This window comes from Impatiens glandulifera, chromosome 1 (genome assembly GCF_907164915.1).
Source record: "Impatiens glandulifera chromosome 1, dImpGla2.1, whole genome shotgun sequence".
NCBI lineage: Eukaryota > Viridiplantae > Streptophyta > Magnoliopsida > Ericales > Balsaminaceae > Impatiens > Impatiens glandulifera.
Genome location: NC_061862.1, coordinates 28,179,267 through 28,206,729, shown reverse-complemented (window position 1 = coordinate 28,206,729; position 27,463 = coordinate 28,179,267). Strand labels below are relative to the sequence as shown.

Below are 27,463 nucleotides of genomic sequence, written 5' to 3'. Positions count from 1 at the left end.
TTTATTTTTTATATAAACTAACTATAAACCATAATTTTAAATAAATATATCAATTAATTTAAGTTCATATTTTTTCAATTTAATAAAATAAAAAAATATTAGAATGTAATTTAAAAAAAAAATATTACAACTCTAACAATCTTATATAAACACATCTATTATCAAAATTTTATTTGTATTGATATAATACATGACATTCAAATAAAAAAAGTAATGACAATAAAATCTTAAACAACCCATATAAAATTATCATTTATTCATGTCTAATACAATCATACACTTTTTTAGAAAGCTCATCTCGAAATTGATCAATTTCATTACGAGGTAAAACATTAGGCGACAATAAAATATCATCGTCTACTAGTACTTCAATGTCATCGTTGGGGTTATCATCCACTATGACTTCTATATTATTCTTCCGAACAAAATTATGTAAACCTGCAGTTGCTTGAATTATTTGAAGTTGTTTCTTAAGATTAAATCCACGTAATGATTTTCCGTTTGAGATAATTCGCCACTTATTTTTCTAAATTTCGAATGTCCTCTCTATGGTTGATCTGAGCGAAGAGTGTTGCATATTTAACATCTCTTTTCTCGTAGAAGGAAGTACTCCTCCGAAATGATGAGGATGATAATTTGTTCGAGGATATGGGGCTAAATACCCTATTTGATTTGAATACCCAGAATCAACCAGATAATATTTTCCTGTAACAAATTAATAATTAGTTATAGTATTATTTACAATAAACTCGATATGTGTTTAATTAACGAGTATGTCGTGCTATATCAAGCACCGTTGAGTCGTGCATTGATCCTTCTGCACCAGACACAAAATAAGTGAACATGAGATCATGGTTACATATTGCTATTACGTTAGTGGTTGTGTGCCCCGATCGTCCACGCCAACAATACGAATTTTCTACTTTAGGATACACTTCCACGTGAGTACCATCTATAGCACCAATGCAATTCTGCACATATGACAACATAAATTAGATAATTTCTTACATAAGACAACACATATAAAATTAAAAAAATAAATTGAAACCTTAAATATTTGACGTAATGGTGTTGTTGTAAACTTTGGATGTATAATATTTTGATCAATTGGTTGTATCTCAGCAATACTTAGTCGATGAAGGGACTTTAGTACCATTGAAACGTATCGAGATACTGTTTGTTTAGAGTGACCAAATGTTATTCCCACACAAGACATACTATGACCATGTGCTAAATATTGTAAGGTCATCACCACTTGTTCCTCAACTTGAATTGAAGATCGTAAGATAGGCAACCCATACACTTGTACAAGTTGTTCTATAAGTAATCTAAGACAATGAGTCTCCATTCTAATCATGTTTAGACATTTCTCATTGTCAGACATTATCACTTGTACAAGTTCCATACCTCGAGTAGAATGATCCTTCATTGGGCGTGTTAATGAATAATTGAACGTGTCTCCAAATATCTCCATCAATAATGTTAAGAAAGATAGATCATATTTGTCTAACTCTGGTGGTAAATTAGAATGATCCATTTTTTCCTGCAATGTAATGAAAATATAAAAATTAAACTATATAATTATAAAATACATTCATAGATTAACATATATTAATAATAATAATATATTAATTATAAAGGTGACACATAATTACACAAAGTACTTAAATACCTTAAAAAAACTCATACATAATTAATACGATAGTGGTTAAATAACAAATACAACAGATCAATAATCCGGTGGTGGTGGGTAAGGATAGTATGATGGAAAATTAAGGTCACAAGGTTGATGACTTGGGAGATCTTTACTCATTGTTCCTGGACGAATATGCTTATTTTCATCAACTATGAACCGAAGATAGTCTAATTGTTCTTCTTGATCATCAATTGCCAAGAAACTAACCATTAGATCTGGAAGGGCACTGAAAACATTCACTCCAACCCTATAGAGCTCTGATTTGCTACTAATTTTGTGTACTTTAAGCATTGTGTCTATACACTTCTTTATAGAAGGTTGAGACCCCACCGATGGATTTACAGAACCGTGTGCAAACTGCATACTATCATTCGTGTGTTCATACGGTTCCGATATATTTATGTAGTCAGATTTCTCTTTGTGCTTATCTTTCTCTTGAAAGAACATAGAAATTACTTTTTTTGCAAGGAGATAACCATGCGTTCTTTTTTTTGGGTGCATTGGATGAACTTGCTTTTTGTTTGCTCTCTGAACTGTCATAATTAGACTCCGTACCTTGGCTCTGGTTACCAACAAGTGGGTCATGAAAACCTTCATCAATGGTTTTATCATAATTGCCAGACCCCTCGTCTATATTTAATGCATGTTCCATATTTTCACCAGTAGCAGCACGATGAGCCCCAATTTTTTTTTCCAACAAGTCATAATCTGCTATTTGTTTGTTTTTTAATTGTAATAGCCCTTTCCAATTCTAAAAAAAAATATTCCAATAAAATTAGAATCCAATAAAAATTTATTGTGGATTGACTTTCTAATTTCAATTGAAATATTATTACTTTATGTTCTGCCCACCATTCGTCTGAGGCCGTAATCTCTTTTGTGTCGTTGTTAAATCCGATTCCAGTTGATTTTCTAGCCCGGCATATCAAGTTCCATAAGTTTTTTTTATTCTTGAAGTGGTTTTTGAATTGTTCATTTGTGTGATAAATTCGAAATCTCTCCCAAAATCTTTCAGCCAACATTTCACATGTGGGTTTCCGAAGCCCTCCTTCTACAAGTTTTTTATTCTCTTTTTCAATGACTAATAGTTCAAGAAAGTAGGTTGCTCTTTTGGGACATGTTTCCCACTTCGCAGTATTTGGAGCAATACCTTGCCACTTTGACAAACTCATTTTCCTAACTGAAGGGAAGTTATTATTATAAAATCCAACAGGTAATATTATCTTAATATACTATCATATCTATTGTACCATATATACATCATTTATATAACTTAAATATTATACCAAATAAATACACCGATACAATAGATACATGTATTATTCTTTTCTATAACTTAAATATTCTACCAAAACAATACACAGATTCATATTCTTTTATAAATTACTTCATTCATAGACTGTATTCATATTCTTTTATAAATTACTTCATTCATAGTAATTCACAAACAACAGTATAATCTATATATATATAATGATACTTAATTTTTAAAGTGTCCGGATTGCCGGGTCGAGAGCTGTGGTTAATTTGGATACTTGGGTCGGATTGTGGGTTGACCCGTTTTAAAATTTAAAACGGTTAAAAATAAAATTAAAAATGCTAGAGGTATGTTTCGAACTTGCAACCTAACAAAACAAGTACAACTCTTTAACCAACTAGACTACAAAGACTTTATATTTTAAATTCAACACCAAATTTGATAAACGCGGGACATTTTAATATTAATATAAGTTTAACTTTTTAACTAACTAATCATATATATATAATGATGCTTAATTTTTAAAGTGTCCGGATTGCCGGATCGAGAGCTGTGGTTAAGTTCAAATTTTTAACTAACTAATCTATATATATATAATGATGCTTAATTTTTAAAGTGTCCGGATTGCCGGGTCGAGAGCTATGGTTAATTTAGATACTTGAGTCGGATTGTGGGTTGACCCGCCTTTAAATTTAAAACGGTTAAAAATAAAATTAAAAATGCTAGAGATATGTTTCGAACTTGCAACCTAACAAAACAAATATAACTCTTTAACCAACTAGGCTACTAAGACTTTATATTTTAAATTCAACACCAAATTTGATAAACGCGGTACATTTTAACATTAATATAAGTTCAACTTTTTAACTAACTAATCTATATATATATAATGATGCTTAATTTTTAAAGTGTCCGGATTGCCGGGTCGAGAGCTGTGGTTAATTTGGATACTTGGGTCTGATTGTGGGTTGACACGTTTTTAAATTTAAAACGGTTAAAAATAAAATTAAAAATGTAAAAGGTATGTTTCGAACTTGCAACTTAACAAAACAAGTACAACTCTTTAACCAACTAGGCTACAAAAACTTTATATTTTAAATTCAACACCAAATTTGATAAACGCGGGACATTTTAATATTAATATAAGTTCAACTTTTTAACTAATTAATCTATATATATATAATGATGCTTAATTTTTAAAGTGTAAGTTCAACTTTTTAACTAACTAATCTATATATATATAATGATGCTTAATTTTTAAAGTGTCCGGATTGCCGGGTCGAGAGCTGTGGTTAATTTGAATACCTGGGTCGGATTGTGGGTTGACCCGCCTTTAAATTTAAACGGTTAAAAATAAAATTAAAAATGCTAGAGGTATGTTTCGAACTTGCAACCTAACAAAACAAGTATAACTTTTTAACCAACTAAGCTACAAAGACTTTATATTTAAATTCAACACTAAATTTCATAAATGCGAAACATTTTAATATTAATATAAATTCAACTTTTTAACTAACCAATATATATATATATATATATATAATGATGCTTAATTTTTAAAGTGTCCGGATTGCCGGGTGGAGAGCTGTGGTTAATTTGGATATTTGGGTCGGATTGTGGGTTGACCCGGCTTTAAATTTAAAACGGTTAAAAATAAAATTAAAAATGCTAGAGGTATGTTTCGAATTTGCAACATAACAAAACAAGTACAACTCTTTAACTAACTAGGCTACTAAGACTTTATATTTTAAATTCAACACCAAATTTGATAAACGCGGGACGTTTTAATATTAATATAAGTTCAATTTTTTAACTAACTAATATATAATGACGTTGAGTAAATGGATACTTGGGTCGGATTGTGGGTTGACCCACCCATAAACTTAAAACGATTAAAAATAAAATTAAAAATGTTATCCGTAATATTTTTCACGGTTTTTTATATTATTACTCGTGCAAATGCACGGGCTAAATGCTAGTTATATAAAAAATCGTGAAAAAAAAATTACGGTCTCGTGCAATTTACACGGATAAGAATATAAATAAAAAAAACATGTATTAATGTTTAAAATTCTTAATAAATAACGAATAATATATTAAAATAAAAAATAGAACGTTCTCATTCCAAATTTAATTCACTTCGGTAATACAACATATATTCTCACATATCTCATCCATATATTTTTTCCGAATGAACCTCTCATCTCGTGACTTCACACTTTCAATTTAGTCAATCAAATATTTAATTCATATTTATATCAAAATTAAGCACAACTCTCGACCCGACAATCCGGACACTTTAAAAATTAAACATCATTATATATATAGATCAGTTAGTTAAAAAGTGGAACTTATATTGTTAAAATATCTCGCGTTCATCAAATACGATGTTGAATTTAAAATATAAAGTGTTATTAACTTAGTTGGTTAAAGGGGTACTTGTTCTTTTAGGTTGTAAGTTTAAAACATACATATAACATTTTTAATTTTATTTTTAACCGTTTTAAGTTTATGGGCAGGTAACCCACAATTAATTATATATATATATATATATATATATATATATATATATATATATATATATATATATATATATATATATATATATATATATATATATATATATATATATATATATATATATCCAAATTAACCACAACTCTTCAACATTCCGGATACTTTAAAAATGAAGTATCATTATTTATATATATACCCAAATAAAACGTCATTTCAATGATTTTCTTACCACTTATTCGGTTATAAACGCCTCCTTTATTGATAAAAAAGATGAATTTTATACAAAATATAAAATTCGTAGGAAAATTTATCTCTAACGTTTTTTGCAATATGTTTTCAAATCATGACCACGGTGGGTTACCCACATAGAATGTAGATTTAATTTGATTCACTATTTTTTCAAATTTGCACAAACATAAACTACTTATTGGGTTACCTATACCACTTACTTAATAAAACATGTAAGTTATATAATATATTGGGCATAAATGTTAGAAAACTACAACTACATCATATAAACTACATGAACCACATGACATATATTACGAAAATAATAGTTGATATTAACTATAGGAACCACAATCGACTCCATTTTTGTAGATGGAAGGTGCGACAACAACGAACTGAAGGTTTAGGGTTCGAAAGGAAGAGTGCATTGTTTAACCTCTTTTTTTTTTTCATATGTCGCTCCACGTAGGAAGTCGCTGGGGGCAGCGATCGATGTTTATAATATTTCATTTTTCATATAATTAACAACTTTTTGAATAAGGCAGGCCGACAAAAAGAAAATGAGACAATGTTAATATTAACAACGAATTATAATGGGTGGGACTACGAAGGGACTATATATCCATTAGGTTATGTCGGAATTCATTGGCGCGTGTCTAAGACATTGGGTAATGGGTTACCGTTTGGAATCGGGTACCCGACGAATTGGGGATGAAGATAGAAGTAGAGATACCCGTCGGGTTCAGGGTCAGAGTCGGGTAGTGAATTGAAAATCGGGTTTAGGAATGAGTATTTCACTACCCGTCAAGTAAGGTACCCGTTGCTATTCCTAAACCCTAAACTCAGGAACGAATCTATGTAGGGGCTCGGGTGGGATCAAGCCCACCCCGAAATTTTTTTTTTTTTTTTACGGTAGAAATATTACATTACCCTTAATCTCTTAAAAAAAATCAATATAATTCGTTGTTTTTTTATATAATTATTAAAAAAATAGTAAAATTTTACTTTTATATACTTGTTTTTTTTCAAAATTTTCTCGTTATTATTTTAAGTCCACCTTAAATTTTTTTTAAGTCCACCTCAGTTCAAAATCTTGGGTCCGTCCCTGCCTAAACCCTAAACATACGTGATAATGAATTCGTTCTATATAAAAATGAAGAAAATAAGACAAAAAGATATATATACCTTGGAATTGAGAGAAATAATGAGAGAGGGAACCACGTCATTCCCCATTCCCTCCTTAAATTTTCTCTTCTTTTCTCACATTTTTTCTCATTTACTCCGCAAATTTTCTTCTGTATCACTCTTCAAACAATTTGAATCCTTAAAAGACAGACGACGAAGAATAAAAATTGAGTTTGAGGAGGAGAAGGTGTTCATATGATTATGATTTGTCTGAATTTTCTTATTTTTGGATAATGCAACGTCAGAGAGCAACGAGGAATCCGTACTAATACTGTTGGAAGAGGAGCAATTATGACTATAAGTTATAGTTGTGTTTTTTTGTTGATAAAATTTCACTAATCAATGTTGTTTTTGTTTTTTTTTTTTAACGAGAATTTGAGTCTTTATATTTGTACATTTAAGTAGATTACTTTTTTTCATTTTTTTCAGCGGTGTTTTATATATTTTGTTTGATGAGGTGATTTTTCCAAATAAAAGTTCAAATATTTAAAATTTAACCTGATCATAGCATTAAGTTATATTCTAGAACGCGCTTAAAAGGAATTCAAATAAGATATATCAAATTCAAAATGCAGCAATAATATATAAAAAAAATCAATATAAAATCATGTTATAACTTAAAGTTTTATTTTGAAAATATTTACAACAAATAAATTATACTTAATTTAATGGTTGTTCTCATATTTAATCCCGAATTGAAACAGTACTATTAATTTGTTTGGTTCTATTTTATTTTAGTTTTTATTGCCTCTCTCCTTTTTTTTATATATGAATATATTATATTATTGTTATTATTTTTTATCTTGAGAGTATGAGACGAGGTTTATTTATTCATTTGACCAAATTTTATATGATTGGGGCTGATTTATGTAGAATTGGGTTGGCTAAAGCGCTTCATATATATATATATATATATATATATATATATGATAAAAACGTAATATTATTTTAAAAAATGACAAAATTTAACTTTATCTAATGTTTTATACATAATTTTTAATAAGCAAAAACGCTTTATTCTACATTCAAGAAACTACTATCATATAACGTGGACTGGGCTTAGGTCTTGAAAATTTATTTTAAATAGAAATGAAAGAAAATGAAGTAAAAAATGAAATAGAGGAAATAAGAAAGAAAAGAAAATAACTGAAACCAAACATGACTTAATTAATCAGTACAAAAGAAGAAGAAAATCTGAAATCAAACCGAGAATAATATGCACATTAATATCATCTTTTTTTAATCCCTATATCTAAATAATATATCTTAAAATAGGTTCTTGATAAATTTTTATTCTTTTATCTTTTTCACTTATTTACTATCTCTTTTTTTACTTATTTATTTGCTTACTCATTGACAATTTTATATTTCTAAATATCTTTATATATATATATATATATATATATATATATATTAGTTTAAAAATTATATATTTAAATTACAACTTTTAGAATTTTAAATTATTTTATTATTCAATTTGATGCAGCACTTTTTTTAAATTATTGACTTCAATTTTTAAAACAACAATAAGGTGAAAATATTTGCAAACAATGTCACTATTATTTGTATTTTTTAAACTTTATTTGGTGTAGAGTTTTTATTAATTTAAAATTATATATAAATTATAATTGTTAGTTTTATTAAAAAAATTCAAAATAAAATTATTATTTTAAATTATTATTAATTACATGATTTGGTTATACATTTATTTAGTAAATATTTAGAAAGTTATTCTAAAAAAATATATTATAAAATTAAAAATAGCGCTTATTGACATTATTTATGTAGATTTTTGTTTGTTTTGTTTAGCTTATGTTTTACATTAGTTTTTTTGAGTGATTTGATGCTTATAACTCTTGAATAATTTATATTTTTTACTTAAACTTTCACAATCAATATATATATTTAAAATAATAAAAATGATGAGAATTGATTGAAGGCATTGATTTGAAAGATTGTGATTAATCTTTTAATTGTCGATGGAATGCACATGTTCATTAGGATCTAGTTATATATAATAATGATAATTATAATTTCAATTATTATTATTATTATTTTTTAATTAACTCATTTACAAGCAGTAACTAATATATGTTTAAACAAAAAAATATCTTTTAACGGAAATCTTATTGATCAGCATACAAAATGAAATGAAAAGCAACACTAATCAGTATATATTCAAACTAAAAATATCTTTATTCAAAGAACGGTACTAAACCGCATACAAAATAAAAAGCAGTACTAATCAGTATACAAAATAAAAAACATATGAGAACAGAACAGAAGACTAACCTGGAGTTGCAGCCGTTCACCTGGAATTAGGATGCGACGAAGATCTTAGATTTTTTTAAATGAGTTATTTCTAGGTAACTACAAATTATCAATGATCAAGTTTATATAGTGTTGATGAATGATAAAAATTGATCATGAAGGATGAGAACGAATCTTACCTGCTTCATATTCGCTGAAAATATTCGCTGAAAATATTCACTGATTTCTGATCAGATTCCTAATAAAGGTTGAGTTGAAGGAACTGATCAGGTTAAGTTGAAGGAACTGATCGGTTGAGTTGAAGGAACTTATCGGTTGAGTGAGTAAAAAGATCAGAGGAGAAAGGAAGATCAAATGGGTTAGAAGAGAATCTGAATCATATCTGATTCAGATAATGAGATCAAATGGAATTAGTGGAATTGATAATTGATTTGGGTTAGAGAGAATCTGAATTATCTGACATTTGATAATGTATCAGTGGAAATGAGATTTGAGAAGAGAGGAGAGGATAAAATAAGATAGAAATAAATAAATAATTAGAAGGGTAAAATTGGAAGAAAAAAAAACTTAGATTTTTACCTAATTTGGTCAAACATGAGTTTTTTAAAAGAAACCCAGACAATATCCTGATAACCCAAAGATCAAACGAGGCCTTAGTTTTTCTATATTTCTTTTCTTCTTCTTCTTGGATAATGTCACGATGAAATTCAAATCAACTTTGTCATATATTCATTTTTCTTTTCTTTTGGTTATACAAGGTTTTCTACATTTAGTCTCGTTTATTTTATTTTCTTCTTTTGGTTATACAAGGTTATAATCTAGGTATTCAGAAGGGAGTAGCCAGAAAAGTTTAATGGTCAAAAAAGGGGAAATTTGACGAAATAACCCTCATAAGAGGGTTATTTCCAAATGTAGCATAGGCTAAATGATTTTTCAAATATAACATTTTGCCTATGCAAAAAGACTTTATTGCCCTTAAATTAAAAAAAAACAGTTTCCCGGATTCCCCCTTTCCCTTCCTTTCTCGGGAAATTTGACGAAATAACCCTCCTAATAGGACTATTTCCATATTTAACATAGGCCAAATATTTTTTTTTAAATATAACTTTTTGCCTATGGTAAAAGACCTTTTTACCCTCAAATAAAAAAAATAAAAAAGAGACTTTTTGCCTTTCAGTTTCTTCTCTCCCTCTCCTCTTTTCATATTTCCAAACCGCCTTCAGTTTCTTCCTCTTTCCCGAAACTCCCGACGACGACGACGACACAATCCAACCCCCCAAACCCCACCTCTCCGACGACTATCTGAGCCCCCGACGACTAACCGAGCGACGATCCAAGACAACCCCCCAAACCTTTTGCTGAAATGGAAGAATGGTTTAGGGTTTTAGTGTTTATTGTTTAGGTTTAGGTTTATTGGCTGACTGAATCGTTTTGGGTTTAAAATGCATATGTCGAAGGCTGTTGTAGGTTGTCGTAGACGAATGTGTTAGGATCGGGGACGCCCTTGGAGGACCGGGGTGTTTTCCGGTTTAGAGTAAGGGAGGCCGCTTACAACACACACACAACTTGGTGATAGTCCGGTTAAAGACTAAAACCGTTCTCAGCACTGCACAGCCTGTCACAGACTCTTGAACCGGTGTTCAAGGGCGGAAGTGTCTGTTTCAGGTTGAAGCAACGTTTGCGACTTTAGATGATGTTTTAGGAAGGAGGATGTTTAACGAAAGTGAGTGACCGGTTTTGGAAGTATGATTGGTTTGCGGTTTTCGGTAAGATAGCGGGAAATGAAAGCGAAATGAAAGAACACAAGACAAAGAAATTTGTTTATGGATGTTCGGAGCAAACCCTCCTACGTCACCCCTTCTTCTCAGGTTATGAGAAGGATCTCCACTAACTCTTTAGAGTTACAATTTACACTTCCGGTCGAGCCCAACTTCGCTACTCGCCGGTTACACCAAACTCACACTTTGATGTAATACAACAACTCAATACAATGTCACACAAGTAACTTCCGGTTTTAGGCAAACCGACTTTAGAATATAGAACTTTATCTCTCTAGAATTGAATGCTTTATGACTTTCACAATTTCAACTACCCAATTTCTCGTATTCACAACTGCATTAAATGAAGACGTTTGATCTTCCTTTTATAGCTGAAAGTAGCTAACGGCTACTTTCTTCTCTCTCTTGCGGATTGGTTGATCATTAGCACGCCTATCTGCAGAAGGATTTCTTGCACGCTTCAACTTCCTCAACACCTGGCATTCATGCAGGTGACTCTGATCAGATGATGACATAACCGGTTTTCAGATTGATACACGTGTTGAACATCCGCTTCCGGTTGTCAGCATTGGATCACCAAGGCATCATTGCTTTCCTCCCATGCTTCTGATCGGATCCGATCTTCTTTTATCTTTTCGAGACACGTTTCCTCCGTCATAGTACGTCACTCTTGAGATTTGAATCTTCTGACTTTTGATCTATACTTTCCGGTTTCTGTGTCTTGTACCTTATGATCCGGTTGAAGTGTAGTCTTCTGTTCTTTGCTAACCGGTTGCTTGAGAAAGTGAAGCCGGTTCCTGTGATCATTAACCTTGATCACTTGAAGCCGGTTTCTTTGAAGTAATAGCAGCTGGTTATTGATGCAAGATTTCCGGTTCCGGTTTGTTCAGTACCTGCACATGAAGTTTAACTTCTGTTTAGTTTGTCTGGCCGGTTCCAAAATTAATCTACTTAATTTTTCTATCAATTTCTCCCTTTTTGATTATTTAGAATAAATATTCAAAAATTGTAATGTGTGGCCGGTTTTAAGAAAATTAACTTACTTAATTTTTCTATCAATTTCTCCCTTTTTGATTATTTAGAATAAATATTCAAAAATTGTAATGTGTGGCCGGTTTTAAGAATTTTGTTTGAGAGAAACGTGTTTGAAAAATATGTGTTTGATTTTTGATAAGTGTATGTTTTGAAAAATATGAGAGATAGGTGAACTTGTATATTTTAAAAAATGTAGAGAATATGTTTGAAAAACACACAAGGTAGCAAAAGTGACCAAGTTCTGAAACACATCAAAAACATAATTGTTTAAAGTAATTATGGAAATAGAGTTTAAGGCTTGGATGATCCCCCCTTGTCTTGCTCCTTTTCCAGTTCTTTGTCCAGACGTTTCCTTGCTTCTTCTATTCTTGCTCTGTGCTCTCTAGCACGTCTGTCAGCATCGATTACCAGACCGGCCCATACACTTGAATGACCGAGGACCTTCTTCCTGAGATTGAAGTTGGCACAAGCTGGTTTTGGCGGTGGACGTGGTGGAACAGTCAAAGGTCTGCAGCTTGGAGTTGCGGTGGATTCTCCGGTTGACCTTCTTTTCCGTCTGTTGAGTTCCTCCGAGTCTTCTTCTTCTTCTTCATCCAGCGGTTCCGCATTCAGCGCAACCGGTTCGGCTGTCTTCAATTCTGCCCGCTTTATCACGTCTTTAATGGCACTCCGTTTCTTCTTGTTCTTGTTCCTTGTGCTCATGGAGTGGGATGATTGACCCTGTGCCGATTCCTGAGCGTTTGCCTGCTCCTCTTCGTTGCATTGTTGGGCAAGCTCATGATCTTTATCTTCAAGTTCCTTCTGTACCCGTTCTCTTTCAATCTCTTCTTCTTGCAGTTTCCGAGCGGTTTCAGCGTCCTTCTCGATTTGGGTTTGGGTTGAGCCGACTTGAACTTTTGACAATTCACCGATCTGGATTGCCATGGCTTGCAGCATGTCCAAAAGTGGAGCGGTTGCAGCCTTGACAGACTCGGTAATCATAGTTTGAACTGTTGATTGCATAGTTGTATCCATCATAGCTTGTAGAGAGTTTACCATTTTATCTTCAGCCGTTGAGATCCTTTCTTCGGTTACTGCTTTAAAGTTCCCAAGGCATGAGTCAGCTGTTTCTATCACTGCTTGCTTGATCTGCTCGATGTCCAGAGCCTTAGCCGGTTGGGAGGCTTCTTGTTCCCGGTTTTCAGAAGTACCAGATGTTTCACTAGTTATAAAGAAGGGCTTACTCTGAAATAACTCAGGATTGTTGAATTGTCGTTGGCAAGTGTCCCACCATTTCTTGTCAAGTCGTTCGAATCTTTGCAGAAGCTGTTCTCGTACCCCAATAAATCGCTCTGCCATCTTCATTTCAATCGGTTCCAGCTCCTTTCCTTGGATTTCTTGAAAGGCATTCTCAACTGCCTGTAGCCGCACATTTTCGAGAATTACCGGAGCTTTGGAAAACGCCGGTTGGATTAATTGGGTGTTAGCCAACTCGAGTGCCCTCTCTTCTAGCTGGACGAGAGCGTCCCATTGCTTGTTTCCGCTGAAACCTGGAAGCATGTCGGATAATTTGGTCTCGCTCCGGAGCTTCACCCACCGCATATATGGAGCTAGTGCCTCACTTGCACCCTTGTTCATATCTTGGATGAATTCATCGAACAACTCATTTTCTTGCTCTAAAGTATATGGGTATTCTTCTCCGGTTGTGGCTTCAGTCTGAGGGTCAATCTGCAATGTGCCCGTTCCGGTTTCAGTTGGTTCTTCAATCAGAATGCCCTTGCCTTTATCTGCCTGAGTAGGACCTTCTGGAGCTGCCTTGTCTCCTGCGGAACCGGAAGGTTCCCTTTCTTCAATGTTTTCCTCCTGAGCCGGAGGTGCTGTTTCTGTTGACTTGGTCGTCTCATCGACCGGTTGAATTTCTGTTTGATCAGGTACTTCAACCTGATTTTCTGGTTTCCGACGACTAGAAACGTCGTCTTCTTCGGTTTCTCTTGTGATCTCCTGGACCACATTCTGAATGGCTTCTGAAGTATTCAACCCCACTTCGGCTAATACTTCATCGGCTTGCTTGCTTGGAGACTTGGAGGTTGCAGATTGAACAATTTCTTCTGCTTCCTCCTTAGAATTAGATTTGTTCTCCTTGCTCCCCGAAGATTCGGTTTGCTTTGGAGAATCGGATGGGATGGGAGTTGGAACAACGGTGTTAATGGGGATTGGCTGGAAGACATCTGCGGTTCTTTCAGGTGGATTGTCTGAGGAAAGAGTTCTCTCGGAGTCCGCCGGTTTCTTTGAGCTCTTTTTCGCTGATACCTTCTTCCTCCTTTTCGGTTCTGGTTGAGCTTCTGCCTCAACCGCTTTTCTGGACGGTTTCCTTTGTCTTGTTTCTTCTTCAACCGGAACCGATGAGCTGGCTCCCTTGGATGACTTTGATTTTGCGGTTTTTGGCTTGATCGTCTTCTCCGGTTTCTCTGCCACTGACTCAGAGTCAAGGATGTTGGATATCGGAAGCGGTACGCCTTCACCTAGTTCCACATTAAGGAACTCAAGAATCTTCACGATTTGCATAGCATAGGCCTGCACCCGGCCTTCTTTCTTGATTACCATTTGACAGAACTCTTCGTATAACACGTATCCCCAGTCCACCTTATCGTTGCGGACGATGGCTAACAGCATTCTGAGCTTAAACTTTGTGAGATTATCAAAGTTACCTCCTTTTCCTTGGAGCGATTTGGAGATGATGGTCACTAGCCATTTGTATTCCGGTTTCAGCTTGATTTTCCGGCTGTTGTGGAGCACCAGGTCCTGACCTGAAAGGGATACAACCAACCGGGCAGCATTTGATTCTGCGTCGGTTAAGTCGAACTTTAGGTCTGAACCTGTGTTGGGCAGACCGAGAGCCTCCGCAAAGATTTCTTCAGTTATGAGAACCGCCTTCCCGTTGACGGTAGCCGATATTTTTCTCTTCAACAGTGTCGCCGTCGCCAAGAACTCCGTCACTGCCGCCGGGTAGAGGGTGAACGGACCAGAGAGGAACTTCTCCAACCCAGAATCTCGAAGGAGTTGAAGAACAGCTTTGTTCTTGTCTTCAGCGTGCTGATCGATGTCTTCAAAATCAACCTGCAACATCCATTGAAACGGGGCTTTGCCTAGATCCATTGATAATTTTTGAGAGGGGTGATGAAGATTGATGATGATCGGAGAGAGAGAGTCTTTGAAGTTCTGGAAATCTTTAGAGAGAGAAAGCGCATGTGTTGAATGGGCTGATTTTAATTTATATAGATGGCGGTTCCAGGCAGTTTTGAAGATGAACCGTCGACTTGAAGTTTTTGGCGCCAATTTTTCCCTCCAAAAGTTACTGCCGTAACTTTCGGCGGTAAAGACGGAATTTGATGGGCGGTAAATTTGAGAGGTAAAACCATGGGCGGTTATGATTTTCAGATTTTCATTTTTGCTTGAAATTCCGGTTTCTGTTACATCTTGTTAACCGGAAATTGTTAAGTTAACTTTAATTTTTGAGTGTGAGTTTGAGAAACCGGAATGAAATAATGAGGATGAAAAGTCGAAAAACTAAAGTATTTCATTAATATAGGAAAGGAGAGACATAAGAGCGGTTCTGGTCGTACAACAAAATGACCAGAAACCGGAAAAGAGAATAAAGAAAGAGGTTTATTCGGTGAACCATCCTCCTTCCAGCCTTCTTTCGTACCACTTGTCGATGGTGTTCTGAGGAGACCGTTCCTTGATCCTACACATACACTTATAGATCATGTCTATAGTGATGGTGTTGAAAGATCCAACCGGAACACCTTTTCCAAGGTTGCGACGTTTGGACATGAGAAACCGGGTGATCTGAGGGGCGTAGCTGATCTTTCCCCTCTTGCCGGTCATAAGCAGCTTCAGCTTATTGAATAGATAGGATGACCAGTTGATGTCGGTTTCTCGGATGATGGCTATCATGATGTCGAATGCCTCCCGGCTGTAGTTTTGGTTGGGCATTCGGCCTATGATAGACCGTTGGACCAAGTCTTGAAAGACTTGATAATGGGGAGCGAGGTCTTCCTTCTTCCCGAAGTCCTTAACCGGAGCATAGGAGGAAGAGAAAATCTTGAAGAAGATTTCCTTAGCCGGTAGATGCGGCGTCGGAAAGTCGGAGAAACCTTCCGTTGGAAGGTGAAAGAAAGTGGCAAATTCCTCCTCAGAAAACTGGAGGAATTGACCATCAATGATGGTGCGAATGCTGCCATCATCGAGAACGTGACCGTTGTTGAAGAATTCGCACACATCATCCACGAGAATGAGGTCCGAACCCTTAAGGAAACCTTTCAGGCCAGAGGCTATGATGTGTTCAAAGATGCATTCATAGTAAGAACTGTGCTTGATGTCCTCAAAGTCGATGATCAAGGTGTTTCTGATTTCAGTAGACATGATGAAGAGAGAGTGATGAAAACTTAGGAGAGTTCTTAAGCTTTGAATTCTTAGAGAGAGGAATGCTTGAAGGCGTGAGTTGAAAGATGGAGGTTGAACCCCTTTTATAGCCTGGAGTGAATGAGGACATTTAATGCTGAGATTTGAAAATCTAGCCGTTTATGCTTAGGTATTAATGATTTTGTGGTTTTCCAAGGGAATAAAAGCAAGTCTTGTCAAATCAATTCAGGCATGCTTTTGAAGTTTATATTTTCAAGAATGTAATGATATATTTTTGATACGACGCATTGAATGTTTGTAGATTTTGACTTGGAAAGGGAATGAAATCTATTTCATTAATTGAAGTCTAAAGCCGGTAGTACATCAAAAGTACCGGTTTTGTAAGGAAAAAGAAAGACAAGGGAAAGAACAGGTTTAGACGTTTGATGATTCAGCTGTTTGAGCGGTTGAAGCCTCAGCCGCTTGAATCTTTCTAGCTTTAACCGCTTCCCATCGGTCGATCATTTCCTGTACTCGTTCTTTGGTGAGCACGTGCCTTGGATGCAGAGTGACGAACGCTCCAGAATGGATCTCCAGACTTGCGCAGAAACCGCTCAGCTGAGGAGCGTATCCGGTTTTGTTGGAGAGAATCATCCTCTTCAGGTTGCTGAAGATGATCCAGGACCAGTTGACCGGTGTCCCAACCGTTACAGCTATCATCATCTCGAAGACCCTCTGAGTGTAGTAGTAACTTTTCTCTCTGCATAAAACAGATTTTCCCAGAATCTCGCAGAGAATCTGGTACTTGTGAGAAAGTTTACTCTTAGCACCCCAGGGCTTAACCGGGATGTTAGATCCAGAAAACCGGCGACACATCTCCTCCATTGTCACCGATGAATAAGTTAGGTCGGTTACCCCTTCATTGGGTAAACCGCAGTAGACAGCGAAATCCGTCTCGCTGAAAAGGAATTTTTGCCCGTAAACCTGTGCGACGAGTATCTCTCGATGCACCTCTTTTACGGTTTCGAACAGTTCTTCGACTACAAGGTAGTCGATGATGAACCTGTTCTCAAGGAAACTTCTTAGCCCGCTCCTTTCGATGGCTAAGAACATTTCCCTAACTTCATGATCCTCATACTGGTAGATTGACTCAAAATCTGCCAGTAAGATCTTCTTGGCTAAAGGGTTGGAGTTCATGTTTGTTTATGAGAGAAAAGGATGATTTTATCTCAAGGGTGATTCTTGTGAATAGTGAACTTGTGATGTTTTGACAAGGATTAAGCATGGTTTATATAGCCCGTGGATTCGGCTTGGTATTAAATGAGGTTAAGCATGCCTGATGATGTCATTGCCTATTAAATAGACTTAACTTGTTGAAGTAACTAATGGTTATTTCCAAGGTAAATCTAATAATTACTAAGATAGCAATGATGAAAAATATCTATTGACAAGATGTAAGTTTCCCTCTCTTGATGATGGACACATGTCGTCATCTCGATTGTGGTAAACTTGTTTTTAATTTATTACAGGCTTCATTTTTCAAAACATGCATGAAAACTCGGTTAGTCATCTCAGATTAACCGGAAGAGTTCATTTTATCATACCAAAATGCATATGTACTGAGCGGTTTTCCATGACCGGTTTTAGTAGGATATTTCCGTTTTATGAAGAAAAGTTGATTAATATCAACAATTGTTCAACTTTGGACTTATCTTATCCACTTCAACCTGGTTATTTCAACCGTTAAGTAAACATACATTTGATTTGAAATAATGAAGTAGTCGGGCATAACCGGAGACTTCCTCCCGGTTAGCATGTTTGATTTTATTAATGGCCTATTTGAATATGGTTTGAGAAACTTTAGTTTCTCCCTGAACACATATCCCGGTTTTGTATATAAGCATGCATCATGATTATATCAATTGATTAAGATTAGTAAGACCCAAAATATTACGAAAATGTGAAAACTTAGCTTCCTGTAGCGGTTTCGTGAAGATGTCCGCTACTTGTTGCTCGGTTGACACATATTCCAGCCGGATGTGTTTCTCCTGAACATGCTCCCGGATGAAATGATGTCGAATGTCGATATGCTTCGTTCTTGAGTGCAACACCGGATTGTATGTGATTGTTATGGCGCTGGTGTTGTCACAGAAGATAGGAGACTCCTTTGCCTCTATTCCGAAGTCCCTGAGTTGCTGTTGAATCCAGAGGAGTTGTGCACAGCAGCTTCCAGCCGCTAAGTACTCCGCCTCTGCGGTTGACGTTGCAACTGACGTTTGCTTCTTGCTGCTCCAGGTAACTAACCGGTCACCCAGAAACTGGCAGGTTCCACTTGTACTCTTTCTGTCGATTTTGCATCCCGCGTAATCGGCATCGGAATAGCTTATTAGGTTGAAGCTCGAGTCTTTTGGATACCAGAGTCCCACTTCTTGAGTTCCCTTTAGATATTTTAAAATTCTCTTAGCCGCCGTATAATGAGATTGCTTTGGATTTGCCTGGAACCTCCCGCATACTCCAACCGCAAACAGAATATCAGGTCGGCTAGCTGTGAGATACAACAGCGAACCGATCATTCCTCGATATGCTGTGATGTCAACGGCTTGACCGTTTTCATCTTTGTCCAGCTTCACGGAAGGACTCATTGGCGTAGCCGCTTCGGCACATGTATCCATCCCAAATTTCTTCAGCAGTTCGGTTGTATATTTCGGTTGACTAATAAAGATTCCGGCTTCCATCTGCTTAACCTGAAGTCCTAGAAAGAAACTCATTTCCCCCATCATACTCATTTGAAATCTATCAGTCATCATTTTCGAAAATTTGTCACATAACTTTGGATCGGTTGATCCGAATATGATGTCATCAACATAAATCTGAACAAGTAAAATTTGCTCCTTTCTTTCAAATTTAAATAGAGTTTTGTCTACTGAACCGATTGTAAATTTGTGATCAAAAAGAAATTGAGTCAAGGTATCATACCAAGCTCTTGGAGCTTGTTTCAAACCATAAAGGGCTTTATTTAGCCGGTAAACGTGATTTTCGTGTTCTGAATTTTTGAAACCTGGAGGTTGATTAACATACACCTCTTCATTTACTTTACCGTTTAGAAAAGCGCTTTTTACATCCATTTGATAAACTTTAAACTTTTTGAAAGCTGCATATGCTAAAAATATTCTAATGGCCTCAAGTCTAGCTACAGGTGCGAATGATTCTTCAAAATCAATGCCTTCTTCCTGTTTATAGCCTTGAGCCACTAACCGGGCTTTGTTCCTCGTAACTAAACCGTTTTCATCGAGTTTATTTCTGAATACCCATCGTGTGCCTATAACCGGTTTATTTTTCGGTCTAGGAACTAGGTACCAGACTTTATTTCTCTCAAACTCGTTTAATTCCTCTTGCATTGCCAAGATCCAATCTGGATCTGACAGTGCTTCATCCACCTTTTTCGGCTCAATTTGTGATATGAAAGCAGAGTTTCCATAGTGATCCAAATTTTGTTGCCTAGTTCGGACGGGTGAGGATATGTTACCTATTACTAGTTCAAGAGGATGATTTTTGTTCCTTCTGAGGTTAATCCGAGACGTGTCTACCAAGCTTTCGGCTGGCTGATCAAGGTTAGACTGATCGGTAGGTTGAACAGAGTCAGACCGACCGATTTCTTTAGTAGAAACTGAAGCGTCAACTTTCTGCGGTAAAGCAGCTTGATCAGGTTGAATTTCAACATCAACCGCTTGGTCCTTGACAAAGCGTCTAAAAACCGGAACCTCGTCTTCATCATCAGAATAGATATTGAAATTTTTCATTCTGTTGTGAAGGTCGAAGGGTAATGCAGTGTTTCGCTCAACCGATTCATCGAAAACAACGTGTGCGGTTTCTTCAACTGTTAAAGTCCTAGTATTATATACTCTGTAGGCTTTACTTACAGCTGAATATCCCAACATTATTCCCTCATCGGATTTAGCATCAAAAGCGGTCAAGTACTTCTTGCCGTTATTATGAACAAAGCATTTACTACCAAAGATTCGAAAATACCGTACATTTGGAATTTTGTCAAAATAGATTTCAAAAGGAGTTTTTGAAAACCGTTTAGTTACTAGAGATCGATTTTGTGTATAACAAGCGGTGTTGATAGCTTCAGCCCAAAACTTTTGAGCGATACCCGAATCGGCTATCATTGACCTTGCGGCTTCCTTGAGAGTTCGGTTTCTTCTCTCAGCCAGGCCGTTTTGTTGAGGAGTTCTGGCACTAGACAACTCGTGCCTAATACTGGAATCATCAAGAAAAGTAGTTAAATTGCTATTAATGAACTCAGTTCCTCTATCACTTCTAATTTTGTTTACTCGAATAGATTTTTCATTTTGTATTCTCAAAATCAGTTTAATCAAGTTTGAAGCAGCTTGATTTTTAGAAGCTAGAAAAGTAACCCAAGTAAATTTAGAATAATCATCAATAACTACCATAGTATAATGCATGCCTCCTAAACTAGTTACTCTAACCGGACCGAACAAGTCCATGTGCAACAGTTCCAAACATCTTTCAGATTGATAATTTCCTTTACTTTTAAAAGATGATTTCACTTGTTTTCCCATTTGACATGCAGCACATACTTTATCTTTTGAAAATTTAACATTTTGAAAACCGTGAACCAGTTCCTTGGAACAAATAAAGTTAATCGTTTTGAAGTTCAAGTGGTTTAACCGTTTATGCCAAAGCCAATTTGGATCATTTCCGGCTATCATACACACAGGTTTTTCCAAATCTGTTTTCCAGTTTACTTTGTAAATGTTTCCTATCCGGTTACCAGTTAACAAGGTTTCATCATTTTGATTCTTGACTAAGCATGAGTTTTTATGAAATTCAACCTTAAACCCCACATCGCACATCTGACTTATGCTTAATAAATTAAAACTCAGCTTTTCTACTAATAACACATTATTTATGGAAAGTTCACCATGGACAATCTTACCCTTGCCCACAGTTTTACCTTTTGAGTTATCCCCGAATGTGATGAATGCTCCGGTTTCATACTTGATGTCGGTTAGTAGCTCCTTGTTTCCGGTCATATGTCTTGAGCATCCGCTGTCCAAGTACCATTCAGAATTCCTCAACCGATTGCTTCTCCTAACCTGCAGCAAACAATTATTTACAACTTTTTGGTACCCACATTTAGTTGGGTCCATGGTTGATTAGTCCCTTTGGGATCCAGACTTGAATTAGTCGGATCACTTTCCCGGTTATTGTTTTGATAATGTTTGGCTTAACTTCTTGGTCATTGCTCAAGAATGCCTTATGTGGTGATGGACTTCTTCGATGTCGGTTTTTATTATTTTTATTCGGTTTTCGGTTGGCTTTCATTTTCTCAGGATGAAGCCATTTTTCAGATTCGTTGGGACCTACATACTTAAGCGTTTCTTCCGGTTTTAGTTCATTTTCTGTTTGTGAACTTTTGACAAATTTTAAGAACGGAAGATTATTTTTCGTTAGTTTCATCCCGTTAGATTGTTTTACTTCATTTTGTTTACTTGGATCATAACCGATACCATATCTACATTTCGGATGTCGTTTATAGTTACACATTTGTTTTACTGCTTGACGTGATCTCTCCCACGCAGCCGTAACGTACATTGCTCGCTCATCAGTTTCCATTCCCGGTTGAACTGTCTTCTCATCATCCGAGAATAATTCATCCGGTTCATGTGTTTTAATCTCATATATTTTATCGTTTTCATCATTTGTTTGTTCGTTTTTAGTTTCTACAGATGCTGGCATATACGCAGATATATTTCTGAACTCAGCAACCATTTGGTTGAGTGCAGAAACTAGATCTTCCTTAGTAAATTCATCAGAAGAGAAGTCAAATACCTCTTCGTCGTTTGCCATGAAGCAGGTTACTTTCTCTTCACCTTCTTCATTGTCGGAATATGCCCATTCACTTCCACCGTCTGATGCAATGAGAGCTTTTTGGATCTCCTTTCCTTCATCAGCACGTTGATCATCATTTCTTCGGTAGTCGTTTCGCTGGTTATTGTTGTTTCCCCGATAATTGTTTCCTTGATAATTGTTTCCCTGATACCGGTTGCCTTGATAGTTATTCCCTTGATAGTTTCCTTCCGGTTTTCTATCATCTCTTCTTGGTTTTCTACATTCCGACCTGAAATGTCCAAAACCATCACAGTTATAGCATCTTTTGTTTGATTTATCTACATAGTTATAGTTAAAGTCATTGTTAGATGGTGGCTGGCTCTTCTTCATGAATTTTCCGAATTTCTGGGCTAGCATCGCCATCACATCATCGGTTATTTGATCGGTGTTTTTGACTGGAGCCGGTGCGGTTGATACTGGAGCCGCCGGTTCCACCGATGTAACCAAAGCTCTTGTTGCGGTAGATGTTGATGTTTCATCTTCGATCCGAGAATTGATCTCGAACTCGTAGGCTTTCAAGTCCTCAAACACATCGTGCAGCTTCATCTGCCCAAGGGTGTTGGATTCCCTCATCACCATGGTCTTGATATCCCACGTGCTTGGCAAGGATCTTAGAGCTTTGATTATCACTTCTCGGTTGTCATACTTCTTTCCGAGTGTCTGAAGCTCGCTTACTACGCTGGTGAACCGGTTACTGAATTCTTTCATGTTTTCTCCCGGTTTCATCCTTATGTTCTCATATTTCTGCGTAGCCACCAAGATTTTATTTTCCTTGGTTCTTTCGTTTCCCTCGTGAATCTGGATAATCGTTTCCCAGGCTTCCTTTGCATTTTCGCACTCTGATATTTTGTTCAAAGTGTTGTTATCTATGGCTTTATAGATGTGCCTCATGCAATGGTTGTCCAGGTTGCTTCTTCTCCGATCTTCACTTGTCCACTGGCTTTCCTCCTTGTTAATCTTGATCGGTCCTTCTTTCAGGACTCGGCTCATCTCATCATCTAGCGTTATCAGATGTAGATACATCTGCTTCTTCCAACTGCTAAATGCTTCGCTGTTTAGCATTGGCGGCTTGTCGCTGTGAGTCATGCTTCCCACCATTTTGGTTGCTTGAGTGCTAAGAACCTGGCTCTGATACCACTTGTTAGGATCGGGGACGCCCTTGGAGGACCGGGGTGTTTTCCGGTTTAGAGTAAGGGAGGCCGCTTACAACACACACACAACTTGGTGATAGTCCGGTTAAAGACTAAAACCGTTCTCAGCACTGCACAGCCTGTCACAGACTCTTGAACCGGTGTTCAAGGGCGGAAGTGTCTGTTTCAGGTTGAAGCAACGTTTGCGACTTTAGATGATGTTTTAGGAAGGAGGATGTTTAACGAAAGTGAGTGACCGGTTTTGGAAGTATGATTGGTTTGCGGTTTTCGGTAAGATAGCGGGAAATGAAAGCGAAATGAAAGAACACAAGACAAAGAAATTTGTTTATGGATGTTCGGAGCAAACCCTCCTACGTCACCCCTTCTTCTCAGGTTATGAGAAGGATCTCCACTAACTCTTTAGAGTTACAATTTACACTTCCGGTCGAGCCCAACTTCGCTACTCGCCGGTTACACCAAACTCACACTTTGATGTAATACAACAACTCAATACAATGTCACACAAGTAACTTCCGGTTTTAGGCAAACCGACTTTAGAATATAGAACTTTATCTCTCTAGAATTGAATGCTTTATGACTTTCACAATTTCAACTACCCAATTTCTCGTATTCACAACTGCATTAAATGAAGACGTTTGATCTTCCTTTTATAGCTGAAAGTAGCTAACGGCTACTTTCTTCTCTCTCTTGCGGATTGGTTGATCATTAGCACGCCTATCTGCAGAAGGATTTCTTGCACGCTTCAACTTCCTCAACACCTGGCATTCATGCAGGTGACTCTGATCAGATGATGACATAACCGGTTTTCAGATTGATACACGTGTTGAACATCCGCTTCCGGTCGTCAGCATTGGATCACCAAGGCATCATTGCTTTCCTCCCATGCTTCTGATCGGATCCGATCTTCTTTTATCTTTTCGAGACACGTTTCCTCCGTCATAGTACGTCACTCTTGAGATTTGAATCTTCTGACTTTTGATCTATACTTTCCGGTTTCTGTGTCTTGTACCTTATGATCCGGTTGAAGTGTAGTCTTCTGTTCTTTGCTAACCGGTTGCTTGAGAAAGTGAAGCCGGTTCCTGTGATCATTAACCTTGATCACTTGAAGCCGGTTTCTTTGAAGTAATAGCAGCTGGTTATTGATGCAAGATTTCCGGTTCCGGTTTGTTCAGTACCTGCACATGAAGTTTAACTTCTGTTTAGTTTGTCTGGCCGGTTCCAAAATTAATCTACTTAATTTTTCTATCAGAATGCGCATTCGTCTGCGACAGATGCGCATTCGTCTGCGACAGGATCGGGGGCTCAACCTCGGAGTTCGTTGCTTCGGAGAAAACTCACCCTCAACCTCAACCTTCGTTCGTTCTGCTTTTTTCCGTCGTCGGGGGCCGGATAGTTGTCGGGGGAGAGGAGAAGAAGAAGAAGATGATGATGGTGGCTTCGTTCTGAGTTGCTTCGTTGGTTCTTTCGGCTTCGTCGTCGGGGGAGAGGAGAAGAAGAAGAAGATGATGATGGTGGCTTCGTTGGTTCCTTCAGCTTCGTCGTCGGGGGAGAGGAGAAGAAGAAGATGGTGGTTGCTTTGTTTCGGAAATATGAAAAGAGGAGAAAGAGGGAAAACAGAAAGGGAAAGAAAAAGAAAATGTTATTTTTTAATTGAGGGGCAAAAGAATATTTTCCCATGGGAAAAAGGTTAAATTTGAAAAAATTATCTTGGCCTATGCTAAATTTGGAAATAACCCTCTTATGAGAGTTATTTCGTCAAATTTCCCCCTTTCTCCCCTTCAGTTTTTCCCTCCCTCTCCTCTTTTCATATTTCTAAACGACGAACTCTCCCCGAAGACGACCGACCAATCCAAACCCCACCTCTCCCCGACGACGATCCAAACCCTCGAAACCTCACCTCTTCCCGACGACGTTCCAAGTCCACGAAACCCCACCTTTCCCCCGACCCCGACGACTATCCGAGCCCCCGACGACATATCCGAGCCCCTGACGACGATCCGAGCAGAACGACTATCATTGAAGGTGAATTTTTCTCGTTTTATGTCTTTTACCTTCCATGCATCTGTCGAAGGATTTAGTTTTTTAGTGTGAACGACTATCCAAGCAGAAGCAGAACGAACGACTAGGGTTTTAGTTTTTATTGTTTGGGTTTAGATTTAGGTTTATGTTTATTGGCTGGCTGAATCGTTTTGGGTTTAAAATGCATCTGTCGAAGGCTGTTGCAGGTTGTCGAAGGCTATCACAGGAGAATATGCATCTGTCGTAGGCGACTGTGCATCTGTCGCCTGCGACAGATGCACATTCGTCTGCGACAGATGCACATTCGCCTGCGACAGATGCACATTCGCCTGCGACAGATGCACATTCGCCTGCAACGATTGCGATATGTATCCCTCAATCTCCATTTTGTGTTTTGCTTACTGGTCTATGCATGTGCTATTTTGATGTCTATAATCCATGAATGAGCATTAATTCACTAGCTTGTACGTATGAATGTTTTGGGGGAACACAGAATGGGCGTTGAGGATGGAGTGAACCCGAATAAAATGGGTAATAATAATAATAATGTGTGTGGAGAGGTGAATGCACAAAGGGATAATCAGAGAGAACCTTCAGAGGATTTTCTAAACGACGAGGAGACTGATAATGGGCAAAACGATTGACGTGATGAGGGGTGAGTTTGATTTAAATGCTAGGTAAAAGAGGAACAATTCTAAATTTGAATCCAAAGAATGAGATTTTGATTGATTGATATGTTTGTGAATTAGAAGGGTTTTATTTTCATCACTGAGTGGTGGTGTTTGTTGTTGCTGTTTTTTTTTTGTCATAACCATTTTTATTGATATCAGATTACTAGAAATGATGTTTAATTGTTGATATATGTGTTGAGAAATTAAGTTCCATTTAAACCAATCAGACATGTCATGATATTGATAATTAATAATTTATTGTCCAATCTAATAATCATTAATCAAAATATTTATATTATTGATGTTTTGTACATAAAATGAGTGTTATTTGAAAACAATCAATTGGAGTTGGATACTAAGATTTAATCATTCTCATCATTATTTGAATTATCACCATGTATCATTTATTGTAAGACACTTAATTTGAATGTTCTAAACAATTGTAAAAATGTCTTTGTTTTTCTGACAAAGTCTTCGCCATCAAATGAACATCGCTCTTTTCATTGTTATATTGCATTGCATTGTCGAACACATATCAGCAAAGGGGAAAGATGAAGAGGCAGTCGAACACATCGTTATACTGCATCGTTATACTGCTCTTTTGGATCGTCGTCGGGGGCCAGATAGTCGTCGGAACTTGGATCGGGGAGTCGTCGGGGGAGAGGGGTTTCGGGGGAAGATGAAGAGGCAGTTTGGAAAGGGGAAAGAAGGACAGTTTGGAAATATGAAAAGAGGAGAGGGAGGGAAGAAACTGAATTTTTTTATTTTTTTAATTTGAGGGCAAAAGAGACTTTTGCCACAGGCAAAAGGTTATATTTGAAAATTTTAGTTGGCCTATGCTAAATTTGGAAATAACCCTCTTTCGTCAAATTCCCCCCCAAAAAAGTATTCAATCATCTTTTTTTTAAACCTTAGGCCTTGTTTGTTTTGGATTATTGAAATGTAAAAATAAATGGTAATTGTTGATCATTTTGAGAAATTGAGCATTTTTTTATTATTATTAAAAAACTTAAAAAAGTATTAATATAAATAAATAAAATAAAAAATAACAATTTAAATAATGTGTTTACTCACCTCAACAAAATGGTGTTGTGGAGAGAAAACACAAGCATTTACTTCAAATTGCAAGGTCATTAATGATTGATTCTAATTTAGATTTTAAATTCTGGCCTTATTCATTATTGACTGCAACTCATCTAATAAATAGAATTCCCACTAACATTTTAAATGGAAAAACTCCAATTGAAATGTTATCGGGAAAGAAAGCAAATTATAACTATTTTAAAGTTTTTGGTTGTTTGTGTTATTCTGCAAATGTTTATCCAAACAAATCAAAGTTTTCAAAAAGAGCC

At 36.4% G+C, this 27,463-nt stretch overlaps 1 long non-coding RNA gene across 1 annotated transcript; it reads right to left on the bottom strand.

Moving 5' to 3' along the window:
- Window positions 1-700: 700 nt before the first annotated feature.
- LOC124918789 lies at window positions 701-1,100 on the bottom strand. Its single transcript, XR_007097521.1, has 2 exons — window positions 1,049-1,100; window positions 701-971 (listed from the first exon to the last, which is right to left on the bottom strand). It is a non-coding gene; the product is annotated as an uncharacterized LOC124918789 (long non-coding RNA).
- Window positions 1,101-27,463: the final 26,363 nt, after the last annotated feature.